This window comes from Dendrobates tinctorius, unplaced genomic scaffold, assembly GCF_039654945.1.
Source record: "Dendrobates tinctorius isolate UK_male_01 unplaced genomic scaffold, ASM3965494v1 ptg000011l, whole genome shotgun sequence".
Taxonomy (NCBI): Eukaryota; Metazoa; Chordata; class Amphibia; order Anura; family Dendrobatidae; genus Dendrobates; species Dendrobates tinctorius.
In genome coordinates this window covers 102,837,353-102,851,112 of record NW_027361679.1, presented here as the reverse complement: position 1 = coordinate 102,851,112, position 13,760 = coordinate 102,837,353, and the positions used below count along the sequence as shown (strand labels likewise).

The following is a 13,760-nucleotide window of genomic DNA, read 5'->3' as shown; positions in this document are numbered from 1 at the left end:
TGCATCCCAAGGCTAAGTTCACGTTTGTGTATTTCCAGTCCAAGAGCTGTCCGAGAGAAAAGATGACAGCACTCGGACCAATTTTAACTAATGGGACTGTTCAGTTTACCCTTTTTTTCAATGGACCTATTGTCAATGTGAAAAAAAATTGGAGCCTGCACTAGTCTGTTTCGTTTCTCGAATGAGTCTCGTTCTTTCAAGTCTATGGGTGCTTCAAAAAAAATAATTCATTCTATACGGATCATTAGATTAGTGTCCAATGCTTATGGAAACCTTGCAATTCTTTCACACAGGAAACTGTTCATTTTGGAAACTTAACTGCTGATGTATAAAGATGGATGCAATATGAATGCCATACGGGTGAAAATATAATGCAAAATTTTCCATTTTTGAATTTATAATCCACTCTGGGGCCGGGATCTCACCATTACCAGGTGCTGACAAACCAAAATTCAAAGTAAGTGACCCAGCCCAGAGTGTATAATAGTAACACTTGAAACAGAGCAGCAACATGTTTCAATGGACTCAGGCATTCATTATACAGCTCAAATACCATGTTCACACGTTCAGTAGTTGGTCAGTATTTTACATTAGTATTTGTAAGTCAAAATCAGGAGTGAAATAGTCTGTATTTTTCACCCATTCCTGATTTTGACTTTAAAATACTGAAGTAAAATACTGACCAAATACTGCACTTGTGAATGTGGCCGTAAGCAGCTACAAACACACATTCAGTCAACCGTGTCTCACATCGTCCATTTAGATAGAAGGTGTTGCACATGCGCAATATCTGTCTAAGTGTAATATTATTGAATTGTTGGCACAGTTAAACATGGCTGACCTAATACTCATCTCTCTACGGGTTGTAAAATGGCACCTGGACAAGTCCTGGATGGAGTATTTGTGTCACTGAGGTGCCTAACCTTGGTGATATAAAACCCAGAGAGAAGGCTCCAGCACTGATAGTGCTTAAAGGTTTATTTAATGGGCTTGGACATCCAAACATATGAACATCAGGTCCAAAGGAAAGGGATGAAACATGAATACATTTTAAAGGACAGGTGGACATTGCATATAGATTTTTGTCTCATTTTCTCAGTATTAGCACTCATACATATGCCTGACCACTAGGTGGAGGCATCATACCATTCTTTCATTGGAAACATCTAAGTATGTTTCATTTATAATGTACTTTTTCACCATATGGGTTTCTAATTCGGAGGGAATATGTTTCTAATGAATTTGTGATTATAACATATATATATAATAAAGACACAGAGTAAAGTCCTTTAATTGAAATAAATACACAAAGTCCTTTATTTGAAATAAAAACTCCCCGACCCTCTTTTAGCCATTTATTATTTTTAAAATAAAAAAAACAGCAGCTGTGACCAGAAGCAACCTCAATGATGTTACTGCTCATCACTGAAGCTGCACTCAAGTTCAGCTCAGTGTCTTAAGGAATCACGGCTGACTAGTGATGGGCGAGCACTAAAATGCTTGGGTGCTCGTTGCTCGGGTCGAGCAAATTGGAATACTCGGGTACTCGGACAGAACAACGAGCCCAATGTAAGTCTATGGGAGACCAGAGCATTTTTACCGCGATCCCCCCTAGGGGTCCTTTAGAGATCTATAAACGTCTGAAAATAATGGAAACACTGCTCAAATGACATGGGGACATCATTGGTTATCGTCCTTAAGGCCCTTTTACATTTAGCGATGCACCAGCGATCCGACCAGCGATATGACCCGGTCAGGATCGCTGGTGCATCGCTAAATGATCGCTAGTGAGCTGCCAAACAGGCAGATCTCACAGCGATGCAGCAGCGGTACAGCGGACGATACTTACCTTTCAGACGCGGCGATCCTGGCGTCCTCCCGCCCGCGTCCAGCGTCGCTCGTCTCACACAGCAGGAAGCCCAGCAGGAAGCGCCCGACGAGAAATGGAGCCTGACATTCTCGCGCGATCAGCGATGGACAGCAGGGGAGCCGGTCGGAGGTAAGTATCACACATAGCGATATCGCTAGCAATATCGCTATAACGTCACAAAACCGGTGACGTTTTAGCGATATTGCTAGCGATATCGCTTAGTGTAAAACCCCCTTTAGAAGCATTCCTGACTCCTAGTTCACAGCTTGAAACATTTTTTTTCAGAGTTTCATGCCATTTTAACGGGTGCACCAAAAAATATACCAAAGCAAAACCAAAACAGATTTTGCTGGGAAATATGTTAAGGTACATCCTTTCCAGGTTAATGACTTGCATATAAGGCAAAATAATTAACCCCAGACCAAACTGTTCCTCCCCCACTTGGGCTATGTATACATGTAGCGTTTTTGAAGCGTTCTTCCAATTTAACATTGCTTTCAACCAATACAAATGCATTCACTGGGAAATGTAATTGTAACATTTAACAACCCTAGCTGGCCATGTGTTGAGTGACACATAAGGAGACACATCTTGTTTCATTTTTGAAGGCGGGACTGTTAAAGTCACAAAGGCTATTTTTAGAGGAGCATCAGGCGGCATTAATCTGCTTAAAGGGCCATTATTAAACAGTGGGTTTCCTATGCTGTTATTGCCTATGCAGTGAGTGGTTGGGCTGAAAAGAATTACAACGCACCACAATACCTCTTTCACGGGAGGTACAGGAGGGCGTTCAGAAAAAACGTTGCATTGAATGGGTCTGCACTGATATCAAGTCATATGTACCCCAATATGCCATTGAACCCAGATATTGAAAAAAACACATTTGAGAGGTTAACTGAACCCAGATACTGGAAGGCCACATGAAAACCCACTTCACAGTCTTCAGTTGGTCCTGCCATACAGTTTCCTTATGCATTGAATGCAAGGGCCGCCTTGACCCAAATTTGCACGCACCCCAATCCCCCCTTGGATGAAACATGGAGGAGGGCCTCCTAAAAAAATGTACCGTTACAAAGAAGCAGGTGTCCTAGACTCGTAATGCCCATAAACTAAGTGTTTGGGCTAAGAAACATTTCCCCATGGGGGTACATTTTTTAAAAATATACTATGGGCATCAGAGACACCTTTGCCAAAAATTGGACTGCCTGTAGCAGCACAGAAGACGTTAACCCTGGTGATCTACTGGCGGAGAATGAGGAGACATTGATGAAAGCCTCATTAAAACCTAGGCCCAATGTAAAGGAGCTGGTCTCCTAGACTTGTAATGCCCATACACGCCGTGCATGGGCTGACAAACATTTCCCCATAGGGGGTACATTTTTAAAAAATATACTATGGGCATCATAGACACCCTTGCCAAAAATTGGACTGCCTGTTGCAGCACAGAATACGTTAACCCTGGTGATCTTGTGGCAGAGAATGAGGAGACATTAATGAAGCCTCATTAAAAACTAGGTCCAATATAAAGGAGCGTTTCTCCTAGGCTTGTAACGCATGCAGTGCATGGGCTGACAAACATTTCCCCATGGGGAGTACATTTTTTTAAAAATATACTATGGTCATCATAGACACACTTGCCACAAATTGGCCTGCCTGTAGCAGCACAGAACCCTTTAACCCTGGTGATCTGGTGGTGGAGAATGAGGAGACAAAATTATAAATCATACTGAAATCAAACAAATAAATTAAAAATGTGAATCCACCGATGAAAGAAAATAACAAAAGGGAGGGGCGAACACAGGTTCAGAGATATGAAGCCAGAATGTGTTCAACGAGATATGTTTGTCCCTAGCAACAGCTCAGAGACAGGGATATAAATTAAAATATAATATAATAGGATTTCACTATTTTTATATTGGAACGGTATACAGTAGGTCATAAGAGAATGTTCCACAGATAGGAAAAATGGAAAACATAAGAATAAATGTGAAGAATATACTTACATCTCATTTGTATGAGATTTCCCTCTGGGGGACTAACATTTGTTTTGGTTTAAAATTAGTAACGGGCATCATAAATACACCCTTGCCAAAAATTGGACTGCCTGTAGCAGCACAGAACACGTTAATCCTGGTCATCTAGTGGCGGAGAAGGAGGAGACATTGATGAAGGCCTCATAAAAAACTAGGCCCAATGTTAAGGAGCGTGTCTCCTAGACTTATAGCACCCATACACGCAGTGCATGGGCTGACAAACATTTCCCCATGGGGGGTACATTTTTAAAAACTATACAATGGGCATCATAGACAGCCTTGCCAAAAATTGGACTGCATGTAGCGGCACAGAACACGTTAACCCTGGTGATCTTGTGGCGGAGAATGAGGTGACATTGATGAAGGCCTCAGTAAAAACTAGGCCCAATGTAAAGGAGTGTGTCTCCTAGAGTTGTAACGCCCATACACGCAGTGCATGGACTGACAAACACATCCCCATAGGGGGTACATTTTTTAAAAATATACTATGGGCATCATAGACACCCTTGCCAAAAATTGGACTGCCTGTTGCAGCACAGAACATGTTAACCTTGGTCATCTAGTGGCAGAGAAGGAGGAGACATTGATGATGGCCTCATTAAAAACTAGGCACAATGTTAAGGAGCTGGTCTCCTAGACTTGTAACGCCCACACATGCAGTGAATGGGCTGACAAACATTTCCCCATGGGGTATATTTTTTAAAAGTATAATATGGACATTATAGACACCCTTGCCAAAAATTGGACTGCCTGTTGCAGCACAGAACATGTTAACTCTGGTGATCTCGTGGCGGAGAATGAGGAGACATTGATGAAGGCCTCAGTAAAAAATAGACCCAATGTAAAGGTGCGTGTCTCCTAGGCTTGTAACGTACGCAGTGCATGTGCTGACAAACATTTCCCCATGGGGAGTACATTTTTTTAAAAATATACTATGGACTTCATAGACACACTTGCCACAAATTGGACTGCCTGTAGCACCACAGAACCCTTTAACCCTGGTGATCTAGTGGTGGAGAATGAGGAGACAATGATAAATCATACTGAAATCAAGCAAATAAATTAAAAATGTGAATCCACCGAAGAAAGAAAATAGAAAAAGAGATATGAAGCCAGAATGTGTTCAATGAGATATGTTTGTCCCTAGCAACAGCTCAGAGACAGGGATATAAATTAAAACATAATAGTATTTCAATATTTTTCTATTGTAGAGGTATACACTAGGCCCTAAGAGGATGGTCCAGAAATAGTAAAATTGTAAAATATAAGAATAAATGGGAAGAATATACGTACATCTCATTTTTATGAAAGTTCCCCCTGGGGGAGTAACATTTGTTTTGGTTTCAAATTAGTAACGGGCATCATAAAAACACCCTTGGCAAAAATTGAGAGACTTTTGCATCACGGAATACGTTCACCCTGGTGTTCTACTGGTTGTGGATGATGAGGATGAGGATAATGATCACGATAACACCAAACAGAAAAAATCAGGAAGCAGATAGCCATGTGTGGTTGTGAAGAGGTGCATGAGAATACACCTCCACAAAAAAGACAATGTATTTCAGGTTATGTTTCGCTGTTTTCATTCGGTGGTGTACAGAAGTCTTGCCCGATCCACCTCTTGTTCATTTTTATGAGTCAGCCTGTCAACATTGTCAGTTGACAGGCGGATGCGCTTATCTGTTATAATTCCACCAGCGGCACTAAAAACCCGCTCTGACAGAACGCTAGCAGCAGGGCAGGCCAAGACCTCCAAGACGTAGTGAGCCAGTTCATGCCACGTGTCCAGCTTGGATACCCAATAATTAAAAGGCACAGAGGAATCCCAGAGGACATTTGTATGATCTGCAAGGTACTCCCTCACCATCTTCCCAAACATTGCACTTCTTGTGACACCACCCCTGACCTCTGTGGTGTCACGATGGGAGGGTCTGAGAAAACTGTCCCAGAACTTTGCCATTGTTCCTCTGCCTGAGAAAGATTGTACTTCTGTCTCTCTCGCTTGGACTCCATGGCTGTACAACAAACTCTGACGTCTGCTGCCAGCGTTCTCACATGGGAATTTTTTCTGTAATTCTGCTACAAGGGCCCTCTGGTACATCAGCATCTTTGTACACCTGTCTGCCCCTGGAAGAATGGAAGAAGAGATTGAAAGTTTGTTTTGGGGGGTCTAGAAGTGTCATCAACCAGTAATGAGTGTCCCCGAAAATTTTTATAATGCGAGAGTCACGGGAAACGCAGCGGAACATAAAGTCAGCCATGCGTGCCAGACTACTAACAGGCAAGACTTCCGTGTCCTCACCAACACGATGACTGACCATGCTGTCCTCCTCCTCCTCCCTGTCCTCAGGCCATCCCCGCTGAACAGACGGTATGACAGCTGTGCTTGTAGTACCATCTATAGCGCATGAAAGTAGCTCCTGTTCTTCCTCCTCCTCCTCCTCATTGTCTACCAAGCCACATTGCATTGACATGAGGCTTGGCTGAGTATAATCACCCTGTATGGTTCCTTGCTCAATGTCCTCGTGCTCTGACTGCAATGCATCATCTTTAATTGTGAGCAGAGGTTTTCAGAATGCTGAGAAGCGATGGATGGTGACGCTAATTATGGCGTCATCGCCGCTCACCATCTTGGTGCAGTCCTCAAAGTTCTGGAGGATGGTACATATGTCTGACATCCATGTCCACTCCTGAAGTCTTGTGTGTGGAGTTGCAACTGAATATCGACGGCCTTGTTGATGCTGGTAGTCAACAACTGCCCTCTTCTGCTCACAAATCCTTTCCAACATATGCAGTGTAGAGTTCCAACTCGTGGGGACATCGCACACCAGTCGGTGAGCCAGAAGATGCAAACGCTGCTGAAGTTCGGCAAGTGCGGCTGAAGCTGTAGCTGACTTTCTAAAATGGGCAGACGGCGTACTTTCAATAGCAGCTCCGGATAGCTTTTGAGAAAACGTTGAACCACGAGGTTAAGCACATGAGCCAGGCAAGGCACGTGTGTGAGGTCACCTTGCCTAAGAGCCACCACCAGGTTCCGGCCATTGTCACACACGACCATGCCTGGCTGTAGGTTCAGCGATGTCAGCCAAATATCTGTCCACAACTCTTCTGCATTGTGCGGTTTGTCAAATATGCAGATTAGCTTCAGCACAGACTGTTGCCGCTTGGCTGAGGCAGTGCTGCAGTGCTTCCAGCTTCTGACTGATGTGTTCATTTCAGAGATGGAGACTGAAGAAGAGGAGGAGGAGGTGGTGCAGGAGCTGTAGACTGTGGAGGTAACCCTGACTGACGTAGGGCCCGTAATCCTGGGCATGGGGAGGATGTGTTCCATCCCAAGGTCCGACAGGGTCCCAGTTTCCACTATATTAACCCAGTGTGCCGTCAGTGAGATGTACCGTCCCTGCCCACAGGCACTTGTCCATGTGTCTGTGGTTAGGTGGACTTTCCCAGTATCAGCATTGTTGAGGGCAAGGGTAATGTTAAGGGACATATGCTGGTGTAATGCCAGTACGGGACAATGGGAGAAATAGTAGTGACTGGGGACCGAGTACCTTGGGACGGCCGCCACCATCAGGTTGCAGAAAGCTTCCGTCTCAATGAGCCTAAAAGGCAACATTTTGAGCACAAGCAGACGAGAAATGTGTGAATTAAGTGTCAAGAACACCTCACTGCACTTTCTCACTGAGCCAGTGCGCATGTCCTGAGTAAGACAAACTATGCACTAAGATACCTGTGGAGCAGGCAGCAGCAGAGAAGATGCGTCCTTCAGACCAGCAGGACCTGAAGCACATGACTGCTGGGGGCGTGGCCTAAACTCCAGAGAGCTAGGAGCTGAAGGAAAACTCATAGCAGGGTAACTATGGGACAAGTTACCAAGGGGCATAGACAGGGACGTAAACAGATCAGGCCAGGATCAAAGCACAAGATAGCATGACAATACCAAAGGATTAGACAGAACGGATAGTCAGGAACCAGAGAAACAGATATACTGTTGTGAGCTCATCTGTTCATTCATCTTTTGTGTCCAAGGATCTCCCTCTTCTGGTGAAGGAAGGTAGTGAGGCTGATTTTGATGAAAGGAACCAAACACCTGATCAGGTGGATGGTGACTGTGTAACGGGAACTTCAGACTGGATATAAGGCAGCCGACGCCCTTCTGAGTCGCTGGTGATTTCTCTGTTGGATTCTTGGAGACCAGTCTGATTCCTGCTTCCCAAAGATAAGTTTTTGCTCTGCTATTGAACTTATTAGTTTTGGTTTTGTTTACCTTGTTTTTTGGAGTTCAGCCATCCCCAGCTGGGGGTGTGCTGGATTCTTTTTCGTTGATCAGTGTTCTCTTTTGCTCTGCTTCCAGAATATTCTGAGTGCTGATATAGGGGTTGAAGTCTAGTGACTTCAGGGTCCTTTTTGCTTATCAGTTGTGTTGGTAATATTTTTAGCAGGGTTTTCTTGGATTGCAGACAGCAGCTTTTCTGTCCTGTCCTTTTTAGTTAGCTTGGGCCCCATCGTGTGCTCAACCTATCTTTCTGTCTGTGTTAGTGTTTTCATCTTGCTTCACCATCATTATATGTTGGGGGCTGCCTATTGCTTTGGGGTCTGCTCTGGGGCAGTCAGTTTTTCCCTTTTCTCTCTTTAGGCTTATGTAGATCTCCGGCTGTGACGAGGTGTCTAGGATCACCGTAGGAAGACTCCACGGCTACTGCTAGTTGTGTGATAGGATTAGGGGTCTGCAATCCTCTCTGATTTTCTGGGCTGAGCTTGTGTTTTGTTTTTTCCTCCTCGCTGACTCAATCATAACATATACAGTACAGAATCAACAGGCAAACTCACAACGGGGGACAGAACCAGGTCAGAACCATATAAGCAAGCTAGAAGACAACGAACATGCACAGGCACACAGGGGTCAACACACTCGGCCAAAGGCAAAAGTATACCTGACGGGGATTGGAGTTTCCCAGGGCTATAAGAAGCTCTCCCAGAACCAAAGAGAGGCCACAATAATTAACCCCAGGTGTGCAGGTCAAAACCTGCACTGGGATCATGACATTAAGTACTGTGGCCTGTGGGGCATTGTCTGGGTATTTCCGCTTGCGTTTTATTGACTAGGGTATAGACAACTGAAGGCTGTTTTGTGAATGCGGACTGGCTTGATGTGCTGGTTGACTGTCAGCAACAACAGGTGCAGGGCCCGAGGCATCTTCACAGGCACAGTGGTCAGGCTGGTAGTTTTGCTACCCCTGCTGATGCGGGCATGGCAAGTGCTGCAAATGGCCTGTTTGGGGTTATCAGCAAAGTCTTTAAAAAATAACCAGACTCAGGAAGATATAACAGAAGGAATGGCAACTTTGGTCCTGTTGGTGTTACGGGGAACGGATGCACGCCTTCTGTCTGCGGCCACCACACTGCTTCTTCCTGCCTGTTGGGGTGATATGCCTCCTTCCCCATGTATGCTGCTGTCCTCGCTCTGCATGTCCTCCTGCCAAGTTGGGTCAGTCACTATGTCATCCACCACCTCATCTTCCACATCCGCACCCTGCTCCTCTTCCAGACTTTCCGGCAATTGTGTTTCATCATCGTCCACCTCTGGTGACTGTGGCTGCTCCTTATTTGTGCATCGCTACATGGAATATCATCTTGCCCTGCTTCAAGTGAAGTGTGCAAGAGGCATGAATCTCCAAATGGATAACTGAACAGCTCTTCAGAGTGTCCGAGTGTGGTATCAGTTGTCTCAGGGCACTCGGCATGGTGGGAGGAAGGAGGATCAGGGTGAGTAATATCCGGTCCACACTCTCGGCTACTCAGACTTGACTGTGTGGAAGACATGATGGTGGTGGTGATGGCTGCTAAGTGACTGGACGCATTATCCGCTGTTAGGTGTTGGGTTCCTGCAGCGGCTCAACAGGAATCCAGAGCCTCACATTCAGCAGTCTCCCATTGTCTATCGACCGCAGAGGAGTTTGCTCAGCAGTCCCAGCGTTCCAGACGCTCTGCCCAGACCTGCTCTGTGGGTCTGGCTGTTGCTGCCACCTTTGGGTCAGCAATAGCAATGCAGGCTGCTCAGCAGCAAATCGCTCCAGAGGCTAAGTCCTTCTGTCGCTCCACTGAGCATGCTCACGAGACGATCTCCCATTGGAGATCGGGGGTCACATGTCCATGTCCTTCTTCAGAGCTGATTGGTCCATCTCAGGGATCTGGAAGCTTCCGGAAGGTCCCGGCTATAAAAGGTTTGCATGGCCGCTCGGCCATGCGCTAGTATAGTCTCTAGTTGCTACTGTGTGAATGATGATGGATGCATGAACCTGCAAATGACTCATTAAGATCCCCTTCCCCTGATATTACGAGTGTGTATAGGGACTTAGGCTTAGAGTCAGCGCCAGCCAGTGGCAAGCTACAGCCACAATAAGCATACTCCACAGGGCTAGCGTCCGACAGTGCACCCCCTCTTGGGCATTGTCCAATAGCGGCTGTGTCTCTCACTGCGCTGCAGTCTGCAGTTCCTCTTGGCGTCCATAGTTGCGATGCCACACGCACGGTAGGTCTAGATGGACTCTGACCCTCTGCCTGGGCCCCAGCTCCTGTGACCTTATATCGTGCGTGCAATTCTCTGAGTCCTGTGAGTTCAACAGGCTCAGCATTTATGTTAATGCCTTAGGTGCCTCTGTGAAGCTAACAGAGTACGCTCAGTGCACACCGGGTGACGTTCAACCCGTGTGCGATATACCGCATGTTACAGAACCACTCAGCACCCAGAATATGTTGTGCAGTTATATGTATATATAATAGGTTCCATGTGAGATGCATATCCCTAATGTATCAGCAGTGTCTGCCCTCCCCCCACCTTTGTAATACCCACAGTAAACATCCGCAGGCTCCGTGTAACGGGGTCTTCCAAGCTGGGGTACCTCTTTCAGTACCACCCCGTGTTTTCGGAGGTCCGCTCTGCGTTGGCTGGAGTCTGAATGAATGACGCTGGCTGGAATTCCTCTGAGTGCATGGGCGCATATAAAAGATCACTGCTTCTCCATGTATTTCCAGTCTGACAACACTTTACTCACAGGACACAGAATATATCACAAAGATACAGAGGGCCGGCCAATAGACAAGCGTCAGGCAAGACATGCATTACAAAAGCCGCAGGTGGCCGGCGCCTGCGGATGTTTACTGTGGGAATTACAAAGGTGGGGGGAGGGCGGACACTGCTGATACATTAGGGACATGCATCTCACATGGAACCTATTATATATACATATAACTGCACAACATATTCTGGGTGCTGAGTGGTTCTGTAACACCGCCATATAGCACGTCTGCCATTATCTAGCAGCAGTGTTAACACCTTCTGCACGGTGGACCCCGGGCAGCAAATGCACTTTCTGTTATTTAATATTTAGTGCATTCCGCTGTCCCTAACAATCCGCTATCCAACCAACAACCATTTCACACTGCTCTGGTGTCACGATTGCGGCCACGGATGCGGCCCAGCAGGCGCCTCCATGCCAAGCGACCACGATGGCGAGGGGCGGGCGTCCCCCAGGGATGCAATATGGACCCTCTATACCACAGAGGGGGACCCGGGCTTACCCAAATTAGGGAAGGGCAGTGACTGGGATACTGTGGCAGCTGAGCATGTAGACAAAGAGAAGACACATAGGACTTGATAACACCGCACAACTTCAGGTATAAAGGACGTAAATGTTAGGCATCGGGTTCCTGCAGCTGCACAGCAGGAATCCAGAGCCATACATCCGGCGGTCTCCCATTCCTTTCCGACCGCTCAGGGACCTGCACAGCAATCTCGGCGATCCAGGCGCCCTGCTCAAACCAGCTCTCTGGGTCTGGATGTTGCTGCCACCTCTGGACCAGCAATGGTAGCGCAGCCTGCTTTGCAGGAAACCACTCCAGAGGCAAAGTTCTCTCGCCACGCTACTGGGGGTCACGTGCTCAGGTCCTTGTCCTGATGTGATTGGCCCATCTCAGAAGTGTGGAAGGTCCCGGAAGCGCATGGCTATAAAAGGCCCGCATGGCCGCTCGGCCATGCGCTAGTGTAGACTATACTTGCTATGTGTGAATGGTGACGGATGTATGATTCTGGTGACTGACTCATTATAAAACCCCTTCCCTCTGATATTACGCATGTGGATAGGGAATTAGAGTTATAGTCAGCGCCAGTCAGTGGCAAGCCATACGCCACAGTGCATACCGCACCGCTACACTAGCGTCCGATAGTGTGATGCCTCACGGCACCGTCGTACAGAGGCAGTAGTTACCGCCACACTGCAGTTAGCAGCACTTACCGGCATCCGCGGTAACGACGTCGCACGCACGGTAGGTCAAGACGGACACCGACCTCTGCCTTTGGCCGTGTCCTGTGACCATATACCGTGTGTGCACGCTAGCTGAGACCTGTGAAGCTAACAGGCTCGGCGTTTATTCTTTAGTGCCTCTGTGAGTTTAACAGAGTCCACTCTGCGCACCTCGGGTGACGTTTAACCCGAGCGCAGTATACCGCCATATAGAGAGTCTGCCATTAGCAGCGGTTGTTACACCTACTGCACGGTGGACCCTGGGCGGCGAACGCACTTCCTATTATTTATATTTAGTGCTTTCCGCCGTCCCTAACAGTAAAGTTTACTAAAGTAAAGTCACACAGTACATAGACGAAACAGGGCTATGCCAGGCTCCCAATTCCACACTTCCCAGAAGGGTACCACCCAGTGAACCCCAAGGCACCAGCGGATCAGAACACAGGTTGGACATCAGGACACAGGTTGGACATCAAGACATCAGGACACAGGTTGGATATCAGGACACAGGATGGATATCAGGACACAGGATGGACATCAGGACACAGGATGGACATCAGGACACAGGATGGACATCAGGACACAGGATGGACATCAGGACACAGGTTGGACATCAGGACATCCACAAGACATCAGAGTCACCGGCAGACATTAAACAGGAGTTGTTCGGTTCCGGACATCCGACACGACCTACAGGCACCACTGCAGTCATCAAGCTCCAGGCAGCGGTCATCAGGTTCCAGACTGCGGTTGTCAGACTCCGGGCATCGGACCTAGGAAGGAACTCAAGCGTGTTGGGGCTAAAACTGCAGGATTGCTGGGCCTGCATGGAGCTAGCACTGCATGATTGTCAGAGCACAGGGTAGTAGATGATCAGCAGAAACACCGGTTACAAAAGACTTAGAGTTACTGGGTGCAAAGCTCCAGACACAGAGGGATTCAAGAAACATAACACAGCAGACACAGTTCAGAAAAGGTCAGGTACAGGATCAAGGATTCAGGCCTGCATATACCGTCTCCAGGACAGGCGCAGGAACAGTACAAAACAGGAATCAAGGCAGGTACATTGGTACCAAAACATAGACAGGAAAGGTCCAGGAACACCAAACACACATGGCAAAGTTCAGGAGCTTTGTGAGTAGCTCCAGCCCCGCCAATAAGGCAGGGTAAATTTATATAGGAGCTGACCCTCAGCAATTGGCTGGGGACAGCATTTCTAAGTACACACACTAACCCTGATAAAAGCAGGGGATATGTGGCTGCGCATGCCCTAAGCACAAACAGAAACCATTGCAGCACAGTCAGTGCAGGAACTGAGGCTCAGGACACCTGGCAGCGGCTGAATGCCCAGACCCACGTGGAAAGTCATGCACCAGCTGCAAATGACCTCGCAACCCACGGACAGCTTCCACAGCGGCAACCAGGGACCGCACATTCAGATGGTCATGGAGCAGAGCAAAGACCTAACACCACATGTACGGCTACGCAGGAGAGCAGGGAACTGCAGCAGTATCCCAGCTCAATTAGGGGGAAAGGAGCAAAGGGTTAAAGCAA

At 47.1% G+C, this 13,760-nt stretch overlaps 1 protein-coding gene across 1 annotated transcript in view; it reads right to left on the bottom strand.

Moving 5' to 3' along the window:
* Nucleotides 1–13,760, bottom strand: part of ATP8B3 (ATPase phospholipid transporting 8B3) — an 807,548-nt gene that overhangs the window by 358,320 nt on the left and 435,468 nt on the right. The gene's annotated exons all lie outside the window — the stretch shown is intronic.